A 15,576-nucleotide genomic window follows, 5' to 3' on the forward strand; every position below is an offset into this window, starting at 1 on the left:
AGCGATGCAATTTAAGTAATTTGTGGTTCAAATGTTGCAGCGGAAAGTGGCTGTTGTCTTTGCCATTCTGTGACAAATCATCTTGTTGGAACACTTCACACCGTAAGACTGAAGGAAAAATGTACGTATATTTTTTTTTTCAGATGAGCATCTCAGACAGAGTTAGCTGCCCTGTAAGTCAAATATATCAACAGGGGGGAAATCACCATGGCAGTGTATACCATGCTGCCATCAATGCTGCTTCTGGTCATACAATGTCATAACACGCAAGCAAACTTTTTTACGGCACTCCCTTTAAGATTTTATTTTAAGTCCTTCACAGCTACAAAGAGCAAGATGTGAGACATAGAAGACAGTAAGTAAAGCAGAAAGAGATAAAGAAAGAAAAGAACAGACATTCAGATGTGTTTTTTAACAGCAGTATTTTGGCTTTATGACACAAATGTGGGAGGCTGTTGCAGAGTCAAAGGTTACACTAAATAGCAAAAGCAGCATGTTTTTCACGTCTGTTGCTGTTTCTAAAGACTGAAAGGGCACTGAAAATGTTTCATAGAGAGGTGGCCATCAAGAGTGAACTCTTTAAATCATTTCTGAAAGTTGCTTGGAGCTAGCAGATGGATAACAGTGTTGTGGGTTATTTTTGTAGGCAATATCTGATAAGGCCGGTGTGAAGACGACATCACAGTGAAGTTATTATTATCACTCCTAACTCTCGAAGACAGAGCAGAACATCATCTCTACTATACAAACTCTTTGTAAATTGGTTCATTTTAGTCATTTCATTTCATTTTCAAGTAATATTACAAAAGTTGCAGTTAAACGGGACTGACTCTGTTAAAACTGGCTTACAGCGGGTTCCTGTTCTGCAGCACATAAAACACGAAGATCGCATCAGACAAATGACACAACCAAGAATCTGAATAAACAGCAACACAGACATTGAGGGGGGGGGGGGGGGTAGGCACTAAGAGTTATTGTCATGGATCTGATAGTAGTTGTCATGGATTTTTTTTAAACTAGATTAGCTGCGTTTGACAAACTTTTTGCTTGCCGACGTGCTTACTGATTAACTTAAAATTGTCCCCTTCTTAACCAGACATTACAACCCAGTGTCAGAGAAGTTTGTGAAATTGTCGAGAAATTTAAATATGTTAAATCATGTACACAAATGTTCCTACACAAAAGCTTTTCTTGTGTCAGTCAGTACAACTGGCATAAATAACATGCCTGACAGTATTTCAGGGCTTTTTGTCTGGGAAATCAGGGTAAGGCAAGGCTGAGGGAAGGTCAAGGCAGGAGAGCCAGGATTTAAAAAAATGAAAATACAGTACAGTTCAAGGTAGCACAGTGTATTAAAGTGCAAAACACAGCATTTAGACACAATCAGTACCCAGTTTGACTTATCTCCTTCTTAAAGAACTTGGGATGCATGTTCAACAGTGTATACCAAATTTCTTCAAGATAGACAAGAAAACACAGGGTGCTCAATCTTTTAATACTCCTGCTGATTTTAAATCACAAACTGGACTTGTTTTTATTCATTTCAATGCGCCTACTCTTTTGTTAAAACTGACCTATTGAGATCTGGTGTCTGCATTTCACTTTAGAGCTGCATGTATGTCCCCATACACAGCCTGCAGCACATAGGGGTTTATTTGTGTGAGAGGGGCAAACATTGTGTCATGTTGCGGCAGAAGGAGGAAGTGGGCATGTCCTACCCCCCTGCCCCCCTCCCTCTCGAAGTTGATACATTGACATTTGAAAGGCATTTTTTTAAATTCCAGGGTAGAGCAGTACAACTGAAAATGTGGGGTTTAGATACCCTTTACACTCTTTTCTTACACACATTTAGATGTGATTGAGTGATGACTATATGTTGAACTTGAGCAGAGCCATTAGCTTTGTGAAGTTACATATTCCTTTGCCTCACTCAGTGACGTCTCTCTCTCACACACACTCACTCTTCATCTGATTTCATTACACATCCAAATGAATATTTTGCCTTAAGCTTTTAAACCACTTTAAACATTTTACAACTTTTTATTCCTAACTATTTTCATTAATACACACACATACACACACACACACACACACAACATTTGTTCTCTCCATGCTTATTTATTTAATTCTCCTTGCTTCTTTCAGCACTTGATGTCACTGTGATTTGTCTTGTATGCTGTTCATGCATTTCAGTCATTCTCCTGGTGTGTTTTGCGGTAGATCGATGACTTTCATTTGTGTTCCACCACAAAGCTGCAGAACATCGGGGAATTGCCTTGCATGGTTCTTAGCTGTAGTTTTTTTGTAGGTAAATGTTCAACGTTTGTGTCGCACATGTCTGCATCTGTATGTAAACCAGGAAGTGAGTTTGGTCAATGGTCACCAAACTTTGGTGACGTATGGCTCGCCGTTTTCACGGGGGACTGCTATGATTGGTGAAACTCGCAGGGGAAACTATTTTGATTGGTCAAATTTGCAAAAAAGTTGTGGTAATTGAACAAAATTGCAATGTCGCCCAGAATTCACAGGGATTGGTTAAAGTTGCGTTAATTTTTGCGATCGCGACATTGCAACTTCCTGGAGGGACTGGCTTATTGTGCAAATGAGAATATGAATCCAGGAAGCATTAAAACAGACATTTGATGACCAGTCGACTATCGGCTTAATCCGACCAATCATATTCGGCCATGTTAATACTTAGTTTGGGACAATCCTAATTTCTCTTTAAGCTAGGCTTTAATATTATCAAAAGTTAAAAAGTAATTTTGCTACTGAAACAAAACCAAACAAAGTCAGGTTTGTCAAGTTTAAATCCACATATGTTTAGAAAAAGTCAAGTACATCAAGGAAACTATAAAATATTGCGTAATTTTTGTCGATAAAATTTGCTAAACTTTTGACTTGCTGCTACCAACCATTAAGCACTAGTGGACGAGTCTTGCCTCTTTCCTTTGTCAGGCTATGAGTCATGAATTTAATTTGATTAAAGTGAATCATGCTGACTGACAGGTGGGAAAGGAAATTGTGAGTTTGAATATGACTCTAAATAGTACAATTTTTGGGACTTTTTCCTAAACTTTTCTGGCGTGGTCAGACAAAAATATATGTATTAAAGGAATAAATAATAGGTATAATGTGTCATTATTGATGTCTCTTTTTATGCTCTGATGTTTTTTTATGTGCTACAAATTGTCCACTTTCTGTAAAAGCATCATGTCTCCTTTAAAATAATGAATACAGCTCTGTCCTAACCTTTTGTGTTCTAACAAGCTGGTAACCCACCTACAAGAATTTTAATAAGCGCTGGCGAAGACTTGAAGGTTCCGGCCATGCTGTCGCTCAAAGTGTCCCAGTTCTCAGTCTCCTTACATGTGACACAGATCTGATGTGTTTAATCAGTGCAAGCAGCAAAATGCTTTGTGGAGTTGTATCCCTTTTTTTTATTCCATCTGGACCAAATGGATATGTCACAGTGCCAAATCTGATCCCCAAGGCAAGTGACCTACATGCGACTTGCATTTGAACACTCCAATTATAATTTGTCAGCGTTACCATGACAATAAGTCATTCTTACATCAGTCACTTGAGGAACCTGGAACAATTTGTGGACTTGGCTCTCCCACAAAAATGCACACAAATCAGCGAAAGGGAAAAATACAAAGGGTTTTTATTCAAGACAACCGCAGTCACTTTGAAAACACTGCAAGCCCAGAATATGGAGTACATAGATTATGTCTTAAGCTATTTTAATTCAACACCTTCCTTCACACTGGAGGTCATCTAAAACACAGCGTGAGTTTGAGCATAACACTTTCACTTTGTCCCTCAGAAATAAAATGTATTAAGGAAATAATTTTCCATGCAGCAGTGAATCCATCAAGAGCAGACACATATGTGTGTGTGTGTAAACCATATGTGTCTACAATACAGCCAGTGTAAGGCAATCAGCCAAGCTAAGGCAGAGCTCATCCCACAGCAGCTGTTTGGCAAACAAGCAAAATGCCACCATGAAGCAAATAAATAATCCATGCCTTTAATTAGCACCCCTACTACCACAACAACCTCCTCCGCCTTCACCTCCTCCTCCGCCTCTTCATCTATTGCTTTTCCCAAAGTCAAGGGCCGCAGACATGACTTAGTTTTCAAAGAGAATACGAGAGCAGCCCTCTGTAGTTCAAGGGTGATCGCAACCCTCAGCCCTCTTCAGTTCGAGGGCTGTAGCGTGTTTGGATCCAACACGGAAGGGGAAAAAATGTCGCAGTTGTCAAGTGTTGCAGAGGCACAGTGTCAGGCGACAACAGCCCTGGGAATAGACTTTGTAAATGATTTCAGTTGACAGCCCTGTGATGGATGAATGATGGTGACAACAGTTTTCATGTGATGGTGACACTTTGATACTGATGCTGCTATATATTTGTAAGGGAAATGAAAGCCTTATTCATGCTTTTTAATTACTGAAATTTTAACTGTTGAATTTATATTGATCTTGAGGAGACGATGCTGTCACCCTAGTCAAGGTCAATACAACAAGAACCACACTTAATGTAGGTAAATAAAATAGTTAAAAGGGGATTTGAAGGGCAGAGCAGATAACTGTCCAGATTATTTATATAGTGCTTTAACACATGCACAAAACTCCCCAAAAAAAGTTCTCACACATTTTTGGGGTTAGTGCATGTGTGAATACAAATGCTGGAATTTTGCACAATAACTTTGTTCAGACTTTCTCCTGCCAGCCCCCGAGTTAATTTACTATGTGAAGTCTGGATGAGTTTATGTGTGAATGCAGCAGAAAATATTTAGTTCACCTCAAGTGAGCTTGTGTGGCGATGACGTATATCATGCACCTGGTGCACAATGATGCGTTCCTCGTATACATAATGAAGCTTCTTCATACTCTTTTCTGCTCGCCGGTAAGTTCTTTTCCACTCATTCGCTGAGACCGAGAATATGTTTCATCACACATAGCATTTAGATAAAGGCAACAAAAACTGTCATTAAAATGACGAACTCTGGCGCTTTTTCCGCCATCTTGGATTTCTGCAGCATCTTGTTTGCTGATTGCTGATTACGTCCTTGATGTTGTACATCAACCCCTTTCACACATGCACTGTTCTCCTGAAAATCTCATTTGCGGTGAGAATTTATGAGTTCATGTGTAAAAGGGGCTTTAGTGTAGCCATATTGCTTTTCTGTTTTTTATTGCTTTCCTCCCTTTGTTGAAATGGTGTCCCAAATACATTGATAGCAAATTGATACCAACACGAAAACCTTTTTGGGGACTAGTTTCTGTGGAACTCAACTTGATCCCAAAAGATATTCTCTCGGTCAGTGGTTGTGACACTTTTGGTGTAGAAAACTGCATTAAGCCATGTCCAAACAAGTAAAATAAATAATATGGAATATCCTAACCCCCTTGTTCATTTCATATCCCTATTGTTCATTTCAACACTGTCTTGACTCGGTGGATTTGCAAATGCTGAGACCCCCCCTGAGAAAAAAAAACATGGAGCAAGACAAGCTGTCTCAAATTTTGCCTCAACTTATTATCAACTATAACTGTAACATACATTAAAATAGAGCCCAACTGATTAATCGCCCAGCTGATAATATCGTCCAATATAAGCATATCAAGTGACTTTCGGTATTGCCTTTTTTATTTCTTTTTTTTTTTTTTACAGATATGTGCCAAAAAGCCTTTAATTTGAGTTTCATTGTATTACACTAGCAGTTCTCTATCTGGATGTCACCAGCAGAATGTGCTTGAGTGATCATCTTGTCTTCATTATATATCTTTTTTAGAAGTGTTTGATAAATGCATTTGTGAGGGATCAGTGCAATACATGTGTATATCTATATCTGTCTATCTATCTCTACAGCTTCAACATAGATCTAAGAAAGGTATCAGCCAATATATCTGTATCCGATTTTTTTCTCCCCAATATCGATATCGGTCCGAAAAAACTCATATCAGTCGGGCCCTACACTAAAATAAGTGTCCTGGGATGATGATGTAGTTAAAGAGGTTTGGTTATGTAGCCCAACATTTCCCTGGACCATTTTACTGTCTCACCAGTACCCTTTTCCTGTGCAACTTTACAGGCAACATGGGATTGGAACCCTGTGAACAACCAATATTAGATTATGTGATGTCTCATCTCATTGGAGATACAATGAGACAGCACTTAGGTCCAACAGTTTTTCGAGGTCTAGCTTGTTGTGTTTCACAAGGACTGTTTGTCTTAACTTGTAGAGTAGATACAGTTAGTTTGTACAACTCAACATGATTTCACTTGATGTTTTACACTGAACTCTGCAGTAACAGTCTTCCATAAGTCAGGCAAAATCTCCCATCAGTAACGCCTCAAAGTTCATCATTGTATCATAAAGTTACCAGACTGCTCCTGTCTGTGCAGATAAGATTAAAGTCTGACACATATCTCAGAGGGATCCCTGTCTACTTATGAACTGAAGAGGTCTCTCACAGACACAAACAAGCCTTCAACATCTCTAAAACCCCTAATGCTACAGATATTATCTCCTTACAGTTCAACCAAATATCCCAAATAACCTTTTTTCCAGGTCTTCCATTCTGACTGAGTCTATCAGGATTTATTATTCTAACTCACCAGTGTCAGCCTGTGGTCAGCAGCTCCGTAGGGACCGTTTGATGATCGATGGGAGCCTTGAGGTCAAACAAGCAGGGGTTCCAGAGAGATGCTTGGTATTCAACAGGCTTCCTGGAATCAGCTTGATACTTTTGAAATCTTATTTAACACATAGGAAAGGATAGAGAAAGAACATGAAACGTCCCCTCCTTAATGATCATCTGAGGTTGCAGGGAGATGGTGTTCCCACAATAATGGCTACACTGATCATTCAAAAAAACATTGCAAAGGCCTCCATTCAACTAAATATTTCACAGTGAATGTTATTTTTGTCTGATTTCAATGCATTATTCTTTCTTTGCATTGCCTTTTTTAATCCCTTTGAAGCTACTGCAAATTAAACTCAACATTTCCTGCAAATTGTTAGTGAGGGAGTATGGCCCTTGAGCTTCTAGAAAAATCTCTAATTTGAAAAATTTGTGAGAGTGTTGTAGCTTTACAAAACAGCATGGCTGAGCTGACAGGTTGCAAATTTGGAATGAATAGAATGCATATTAATCTAGCAGAATCAACTCTAAAAACCTAGAGTGATACTGCAGAATAGGTAACAGGAAAACATCCTACTGTTAGAAAATGTAAAATGTACTTAAAAGTGATACTTTATCTAGTCTACTTTAATTAAACATAGCAGTTATTCTGTCTTCCCATTAAGTATGGTGTCCCTCAAGGCTATATACTTAGTCCATTTATTTTCTCAATGTCTAGTGCTCCTGTTTGGTGGTCTAAGGTTCAGCTTAATAATAAAGTATACATTATTATTATAAGTTTGCTCTCCATCATCCGTAGTAACTATGATAATTGGTTTTCCGTTTAGGTTATGTCAACCTGCTGTTAAAAGCTGGAAAACATGTGTTTTAATTGGAAAATGTAAGTAAGTAATGTAAGTAAGTAAATGTAATGTTATGCAACAGAATGTCATTAAAACAGAGATAGGTTTGATATGTCTTCATGCTGCAATGACATAGGTGTGTGTTCCAAGTACTGTGTGTACACCTTGATATCACTGTAGGTGGTCTTACAGGTGCAACAAGACACACTAAACATCTACCCACACCTGTCTTCAGTCAGTCATTAAAATGATGAGGTGCAAAGGATTCAATTGATTACATTTTGTGCCTAACTGCCAAACAAACAAAAGACATTCCCTTAGCTTTTTGACCAGTGTTTCACATCTCTCCAACCAGACTCTGATTTAAAGATGTATATAGCACATCTGTTTGAGATTTATGTACTGCAACTTTAAGTTGTGCAGGTTGTTTATCAGTAGCACACTCAGGTCAGTAGTAGCAGCCTCTCGCTCCCTCAGGATCCTCCTCAATATGGAGGAGCACAACAGTGTGGAGCCCTACAGTCACAGCAGCTTCCAGGATTAGACTGATATATGGGGCCAATACAGTATTGGCTTCCTGTCCAAAGTTTTTTATGGCCCAGTGGTATATCATCTTAAGAGGTTTGGTTACAGCAGCCTTTCTCTGAGACTGTGGGACTACACAATCACCTAATTGTTAGAAAATCAGTGACTGCATGAGGATCGTCATAGTTGTGCAGTACCACGCTTTTCCGATCTATCAAAACGTAAGGAATATTTTTTTACATGATGCTCAAATATGAAACATAAATTCTGCATTAAAACCAATGCATGACATCTCTAATGCTTGGGTAATGATTGGTCATTGATTTTTAGATTAAACTGATGTTCCTGTTGTTAAAATGTCACTCCACAATAAGACTTTTGTCGTGACTTTATTGCTGCTACACCTTTGTACTTTATGTTTCTGACAGAAAGAAGCCTGGCAAGGAACTGCCAGTTGGCTGAGCTTTGTTCCCATGACTATAATTTTTTCCAGGCTCTCCAGCCGTGCTAGTGGGTTAGATGTTGTATTTCAACCATAAAGGTAAAGCACTGAGGATGGTGTTGTCAGTTTGTCAACAAATCTGTTAGGTCTTGGCATGAACAGTATGGATTTCAATGAAAGTTTCTACAGGTATTCATCATTGGCCAATACAGTTCATGGAACCCTAAGTTGCCCTCTGGGAGATGATGTTCACAGTATTAGGTCTAATAAAAAAAAAAAAAAAAAAAAAAAAAAAAACATGTAATTTTTTCATTTAAGTAAAAAGTCTAACAAACAAGAAAAATTGAGGGTAGCGTTAGTTAGCGTTAGCAAGCCACAGAGTCATGTTCTGCTAGAATGCCAGTGTTTCATTGATATCAGCTGATATCCATGCCCCCCCCCCCCCCCCCCCCCCCCAGCTGATGGCCATCTGATCTGCTTCAAAGCATCCAATTGGCTAATCACACTCATGCTGCCTTATCTAGCCTGCCTACTCTTTGCTGCTACCTCCTCCACCCCGGCTCCTCCTTTAATGCTGTGTCTGCCGTATTCAATTTCATGATGTTGTCATTGATGCCAGCTCTGTTCTGGGACTTTGCTGCATCTCTCCCCACCTTAGGCTTCCTTATATGCACGGGAAGAGTGGTCCTGGCTGAGTGGCCTTAAATGCATTGCATCACTAAAACTGAACCAGTGGAGGGATTGTTAAATGTTTTCTCATCAATACAGCTTTTCCCCCAATTGTGAAAAATATAATGATCCTCTCTGATAACCTTTATTTGGACAGGACAGAGGATAGAATAGGAAATGAGGAGAGAGAGTGGGGAGTGACATGCGGGAAGGAGGCACAGGTTGGACTTAAACCCAGGAATCCTGCCTGGAGGACTATTGCCTCTGTACATTGGGCGCGATAAAAGCTGGGCCATCTGTGCCCCATACTAGGCATTTTTTCAGCATGCACCACATTTCTGTAAAACAGACACTTTGAATTAAATCAATGCATCATCGTCAATTCTAATATAGCTTGGGACCACTTCTGTATAGCTCTCACCGATTTCTTAAGCACTCTTTATTGACAATTTATAATTATGTTTCATTAATACTCTGTCGCTACATCCACAGGATATGCTGACAGCTTTTACCTTAATCCCTCTGACATCCAACTGCATTATCAGGTCAAAGTTCAAATACACCAAATATTTTGGGGAAAAAATGTGCCTGCAGTTTGTTTGCCCAACATTAATATCATATTATATGTATAGTCCTAAGGATTGTAACACCCTTTTTCTGACTTTTTTCTCATGTGGAGTTTCTCAAGAGTATATGCCTGCATAATAATTTAAACATGGAGTTTCAGTATCAAATATTGTACTGGGAAGATAAGATTCTTTATTTTTGATACCCTTTATTGTAGAGACTAGACAGTGGATAGAGTCGCAAATGACTTGCAGGAAAGGAGCCAAAGGTCTGACTAGAACCCTAGCCGTCCGCTCTCTACAGTAGGACGTAATCCTCTGTACATGGGATGTGCTAACTAACCACTAGGCCGCCCCAGTAAGATTATGGCTGCAAATTCAATGTCAACTGCTCTGCTATCAGGCCCTGCATGTGAATTCAATGTCATTCTGAAAAATTCTACCTATGCCTGTCTTATGAAGCATATCTTATTTTGGTCTTCACCCTGTGATTTGTCCCTTATCTACTTTTACTACATTAATAAATTACATTTTTTTTTTTTATTTAGGGAACTTTTTTGTGACTACTTCTCAACAACCCTCATGCTGAAGAGGACTGACGGTTCTCCTTGGTTTGGCGAATAATTCAAATAACTTCAATAACAGAAAAAATATTTCATTTACTGTTGTCCTCCAGCTCCTATTAGCTGTAGCGTTTGTTAAGAGTTAATGACAATGCAAAAAATAAAAAATAAAAATAACACGAACAGTAGCCCTTCAGCAACCACTTAATCTCAAATAACTGAATATTTTAATTGAGCTATTTATTGCATTAAGAAGCAATTATTTCTCTCTAAACACTTTCCCTTTCATTCCAAGTAATTAAAAATGATTTCAATAACAAACTGTAATAATATGACGTCAGTATGAAATTCACATGAATCCTATCCCATTAAGAGAATAACAAATGGAGTCATGGTTTAATCAAAATCAGCTCTTCATTAGTATGCAGATGAATGCAGCTACAGCTCTTGAATCTAATTAAGTAATCCTCTCTATACTATCATGTTGTTGAATTATGTTCACGATACTGTGTTCAAACAGACTGATGCCACCGAGAGGACATTCTGTGGTGATTGAGAAAAAGGTGCTTTTGTCTTGTTGTCCTGAAGGAATTTAAATCTACCAGGAGGAGTTTCTAGGTGGTCTGACACTGAAATAAAATAATATTGATGCCTCGATGTGACTGATGAAAGCTAGAAGACCATCAGTGATAAGAGGGACTTCTTTTATATAGTCATTTCTTTTCTCTTTTTTGTAACATTTATTTTTGGGCTTTTTATTCCTTTGTAGAGAAAGGATGGTGGGTAGAGTCGGAAATCAGGGACAGAGAGAGCGTGGGGAAGCACATGCCTGAAACGAGCCACAGGTCAGATCCGAACCCAGGCCGCCCAATTCGAGGAGAAGAAACTTCACAGATGTGTTTTGGGGACCTCTGACCTTTTAAACTGGTTAAAAATAAGTATATGTGACCTTTAAGATCAGAAGAGTGATAAGAGGTACCGCTGTGTCCACATGGGGTGCCAACAGGAGCTTTAAATATGTCATACTGCTAACTCTTTTCATCATTGCCAGATATCATAAAACACAACTTGAAACTTTATTTTTGATAGAACTAGAAAAAAAAAATTCCGGGAGTCGACCTCTAATAAAATAATCAGTTCTTATTTGACTGATAAAAAATCAGAACAGTATAAAGAACATTATAATTAAAGTTTACAACTGCAACTTAAGTACACAGATTTCTTAGTCTACTTTCTTGATGGAGCTGGAACTGGAGTGGAGAACCAGTCATTTATAATTATAGCCCAAAGTAATAGAAGAATAGGAAACCAACTGTGTAAGTTCCACCGGACATTGTGGTTCACGCTCTTCTAACTTGTCAGAATACGATTTTAGGCCCTGTGTCCACCTAGCGTTATTTACGGGCAGAAAAGCGCTGGCTGTGCACTCCAGAGTGTCTACATGAAGCGTTTGTGCGCTGAGAAGAAAAGCGCTGCACGTCCGTCCTGTCTCTATGACAACAGTCTGTTGACGACGGACGCTGTATGGCCGACACTGCTCCGTTACTTTTTACTGCATGTTTTATATTTGAGATCGTTTTTACACGATCAGACACGGAGCGAGGAGGATGTGAGTACAAGACACAATATGTAGGAGACAAAACTACGGGGAGTATCTTATATTTGGAAACATTTCTTTACGGCTGGAATAATCCAGATGAGGCAAGAGGGAAGTTGATAGAAGAGTCACATATTCATTATTACAGAGAGCTCACAGCATAAGCTCAGGGACCAGGAGTGAGTGCTTTGAGTGTCCCTTGCAGTTTACAAATATCAGAATTGGGACACATAAACTTGATTGTCTCCAAAAGAGGAATGTAAACAAAAGTGTCTTTCACTGGAACTTGATCGTAAGTACCTGTGTTTTTATTTTGCCTCGTATCAAATCAAACTCCTCATTTTTTTCCCACTGGCTCCACAACCCCCCATTTCTCCTTGAAATATTTCATTCTTTTAGTTTCAGTATTAAAACTAAGGAATGGGTTTTCAAAGTTCTCAAGACATTTCTGTATTGAAGACCTAACAGGTTCGTCTGTAGGCACTGCTGACAGTATATCATGCTTAACTTGGGAGTGTAGTCCAGTAGCAAGTTCTTCTAAATCACTAAAAATTGTTGATACAACACTATTTGTCATGCCACTTGCTTGGAGTTTAGCAATAATTGATGCACAAATGTCTTTTGTGTTTCCTTTGTTCCCCTGACTTGATTCATTGTCCTCAAAAGACACAGGCACTGGGCTCTGCATGGCGCTGGTTCTTGCAACTTCTGAAGTATCTTGAAATCCATGAAAATTAGCTTGAAATTACTCCCAATGACTTTCTGTATTGCCACTTTGACAATGTTTTCTGAAACCTGAAAATGTTGAAAACAGCGATCTTGTGCACAAACTAACTTAAACCTGGTGCTTGGATAGAAACTGTGATCAATTCTCAAATGAGTTATCAAGGACTGACAGGGAGCATGTGTCGCTTGGCAAATGAAACACTTCAACATTGTTTATTGAAGAGTTTTGCCCGCAACTTTTGGAGACTCATCTGTTGTTGTAACATCAATGTTGTAGACTGACGTCTGCATGAAAGAGTAGAGGACCAGGGACTCATCATAAGAAAGGTTGAACACGTAGTGAGACTTAAACAGTTCATCAGACGCACCCAATGAGCTGGTGGCTTGGCAGGGGATGAGCTATTTGTTGACAGTGATGTACGGTGGATGGATGTATGGTTGTTTGCCCTCTCTATCATGCAGGTGTTGATCGATGCTGCGGCATGACTGAAAAACAGACATACATGAAAAATGTAACATGTAAACACTAACATGTTCAAGTGGTTTAAAATCACATCTCATCCTTGTGTGATGTGAGTGATCCCTTTGCAAGTTGTTTCTAATTGAGCTAATATAACTAGCTAATATAAAAACTGTCACGTTGGGATGTTCTTGTGAAAGTACACCATTTTATGCACTGCATCACAAGGACTTATTTTGGTCCAGCTGTGGGTGGCAACAGATGTAGAAGGAGAAGCAGAGAAGCCATGTCACTGTCCCAGTCTATTAGGAGTGATTTAAAAATTGAATTACGTATCGTATTTGGAACTTTCTTAAACCATTGTAAATCACAATAAAAATCTTACAGGGGACGAAAACATTTATAAGACCAGAAAGATAAATGAGTGCATTTTTACATTCAACCAAGTAAAATACTGGAGTTCTTAAGAATGGAGTTTGAATTAAAGAAATGCACAACTCACTAGTCCTTTGACATCTAAAAAACGTGGGAACGTTTTGAAGACATCTGTGGTCCTATGCGGGTCGTGCACTAGGTCCTGGCGATGTTGCAACGTCATCTTCATCTTCTCAAACACATATGCTTCATCAGGAGAATGAACAGAAAATGAAATAGCCTCCCTGCAGGCATCACCGTCAAGCTGCTGCTGCACTGTGGCTGCTGATCTTCGGCGCTTTGGTCCTTGTGCTTGAGGCACTGTGATTTCCTTGGCTGGCCGTTTTACTGCTTTACTGGACATGGTCTTGAGGCGCCACGCTAGATATCCAGTGCCTTTTTTCCCCATCATAGAAGAACTCCTGTTAAAGTTATGAAAACAAGACCCTTATCACACAATGATCTTACAGGAAGTTGGTTGATGGTTGTTTTAAGTATTGTTGTTATTTCGCATCTTCATTACTATCTTGATGAACAAGTTCAGCTTCGTACACTCAACCTCTGCAGTTGTGGTACTATCCAATATCAAAGAAATCAAACCAAATATTTAAATATTTAAATGTTCGTCTTATTTAGGTAACTGCGGTGCATTTAACCAGAAACTAAAACACTAGAGCTCTAGTCTGTTGAACTGGTGGTATGCTTTCTTAATAATGTTTTAAAACTTACATAGCCATAGAGAAAAAGGATCCTTCAATGCAGGAAAGAGTGTAATAACATACTTATTACAGAAACCTCTGTTGTAGATCTGTTCATGACTTCTTTGGTGGATACATCAGGTCGTTTTCACTTGAAGAAAGTGAAATGGTGTCTGTGAGGGAAGATGGTGTTGAATGACCTGAAGGAGAAAAATCTTTAAAAAAAGAACATGTGATTAACTGAAAATTTTGGCGCTGTTCCCATTTTTTTTTTAAGATTTTGAAGTAATACTATGATATTCAGAATACATTTTTAGTATTAAAAGACACATTACAACAATTGTCATGTAACAAATATAACTGACCACATTTCAAATAAATATGACTCAACCCCGTCCGCTGCTGTATCCGTATTTTTTAAATGTCAACTTCTGCTGCATCAGAGAGCCCAAACTTTTGACTGTATATTGTTTCCAAAAAGTTTACAATGAAACCTACCTTCATCTGACATGCTTTCATGTACTGTAAGGCCTCCCTGAGCTTATTCAGCACTGCAAGTGCTCAAACAACACCCAAATTAACACCTGTTAACTCAGAATAATTTACACCGGGAAATTAACTCAAATTAACACTCCAAGTTTTGCTGTGCAGTGTGTGACTGCAAATGAAAATGTGGTGTTGTGAGTGTGTCGGTCTACAACCTTCTATTGTGTGTATGTGTCCATCACACATTTCTCTTCATTAACACGGAGAGAGAGTCAATATTACGGATCTCTGGTGGGAGGGAGTTCCAGGGCTGAAGGCTCTGGCGGGCGGGTGGTGCAGTGAGCTGAATAGAAGAAGACCTGAGAGTGCAGGTGGGTGTGCTGATATGCAGGAGTACAGAGGAGCGAGATTATGGATGGCCTTAAAGGTGAGGAGCAGAATGTTGAAGTCAATGCGGTGTTTAACCGGGAGCCAATGAAGCTGCAAAAGGACAGCAGTGATGTCATTAATGGAGGGTGTTCTGGAAATGATGCGAGCAGCAGAGTCATTTCCAGGCAACATCCAGTACAAGGTATCCGGAAGACCTGCAGAAGGGTTCATTAACACGTCTACCTGAAACCCTGCAGGTGCAGGGCAGCAAGCATGAAGATAAGATGGCATGTTGGAGCCTCCTTTACCAGCTGCTACTTCTGGATCACACTCTGAGCCAATCCCTGCTCCCTTTAGAGCTTGTGAACAAGGCATCTAAACTACTCATTTTGCAAACACTGGAATAGTCTGCAAAAGTGTGACATCCCCAATTTAAACTTTGGAGTCTACGAGCAACTCTAAGTAACATAAATGTTAATGTTCCTGCCACGCCTAATATATGAATACATTGCCACATTTTAGCCTGAGCCCAAACACTGTACAATTAGGAACTCATACCATGTC

The 15,576-nt window shown here is 39.2% G+C and overlaps 1 long non-coding RNA gene across 2 annotated transcripts in view; it reads left to right on the forward strand.

The window, feature by feature from the left end:
* The window catches only part of LOC132994366 (uncharacterized), a 100,785-nt gene that overhangs the window by 59,837 nt on the left and 25,372 nt on the right, over nucleotides 1-15,576 (forward strand). Inside the window, exon 3 of one of the 2 annotated variants that reach the window (XR_009676659.1) lies at nucleotides 10,248-10,539. The exons of the other annotated variant lie outside the window; for it this stretch is intronic. This is a non-coding gene — a long non-coding RNA (uncharacterized LOC132994366). Of the gene's footprint in view, nucleotides 1-10,247; nucleotides 10,540-15,576 lie in introns of those variants that run through there. 2 annotated transcript variants of the gene reach the window in all.

Source organism: Labrus mixtus, chromosome 19 (assembly GCF_963584025.1).
Source record: "Labrus mixtus chromosome 19, fLabMix1.1, whole genome shotgun sequence".
Classification (NCBI taxonomy): Eukaryota; Metazoa; Chordata; class Actinopteri; order Labriformes; family Labridae; genus Labrus; species Labrus mixtus.